Source organism: Mauremys mutica, unplaced genomic scaffold (assembly GCF_020497125.1).
Source record: "Mauremys mutica isolate MM-2020 ecotype Southern unplaced genomic scaffold, ASM2049712v1 001017F_np12_obj, whole genome shotgun sequence".
In the NCBI taxonomy this organism is placed as follows: Eukaryota; Metazoa; Chordata; order Testudines; family Geoemydidae; genus Mauremys; species Mauremys mutica.
This window is the reverse complement of record NW_025423095.1, coordinates 35,631-36,648: the sequence shown is the minus strand read 5'-3', so window position 1 is coordinate 36,648 and position 1,018 is coordinate 35,631.

Genomic DNA, 1,018 nt, shown 5'->3' with positions numbered 1-1,018 from the left:
TGCCCAGAGCTCCAACGGCCCCAACCCTTCTCTGGCCCGGGAGAGGCTCCAACGGCCCCGCGCGAGCCAGGCAGAGCCGCAGGGGCCCGCGCACATTTGCAACTCGGCTCGGTCTCTCCCCCAACGTCACTTCCGGTCCAGGGAGAGTCAGGAACTACATCTCCCAGCCTGCCCCGGGGCCGCTTCCGCTCTCTCCAGCCCAGGTAAGGGAGGTCCCCGGGGCCAGCCTGACCCTCCCCCCACCGCTCATCCTTTCCCCCGGCCCCGCCCCCTCTCCCAGCCGGTGCCTCTCAGACCCCCCCCCCCGGCCTTTTCCTGGGGAGCGGCAGAGCTGGGGGCGGGGCTTGTGACCCCCAGGTAATAACCGCACCCCGCCCAACCCCCAGCCCTGACCCCGCCCCCGGCAGGAGCGTGTCCGCCCCACGCGTGTCCCCGGCCCTGCCCGCCCCGCGCTGCCCCCGGCCCCACCGTGCTGCCCCGCGGGCTGCAGGAGCCCCCGTGCTGCGCTTCCGGCCCCAGCCGGCCCCGCTGCCACACAAGGGGCGGGGGGCGGCTCCTCCCCAGGCCTGGCCCCGCCCCCGGGTCCCACGCAGGGGGTGGGACACATGGGGACCCGCCTCAGCCCGGAGGGGGCAGGAGAGAGCCCGGGGCTCCCCAGGAGAAAAGCGGGGGCAGGGGCTAGTGTAGCAGCTCCCCCTCCCCCTCCCCGCCCCTGCATTGGGTGTCAGCTGGATCCCAGCTGCTGCAGCCCGCCCTGGCGAGCGCTGCAGCCCGGGGGGGCGGGGGGTTGCGGGGCACAGAGAGGGTCTGGAGCGGCTGGGAGCAGAGGTGGGGGGAGGATTGCAGGGCACAGGAAGGCATTAACCCCTCTGTGCCTGGCCGGGGGGGGGGCTTCTCCGGCTGCAGTGGCGCCAGCTCAGGTAGGGGTTATTGAGGGGGTTGCTGGTGGGTTCCTGCTGGAGGGGGAGGGGCAGGAAATACTGAAGAGGTGGCAACTTCTGGGGAGTTAGGGCTGGAG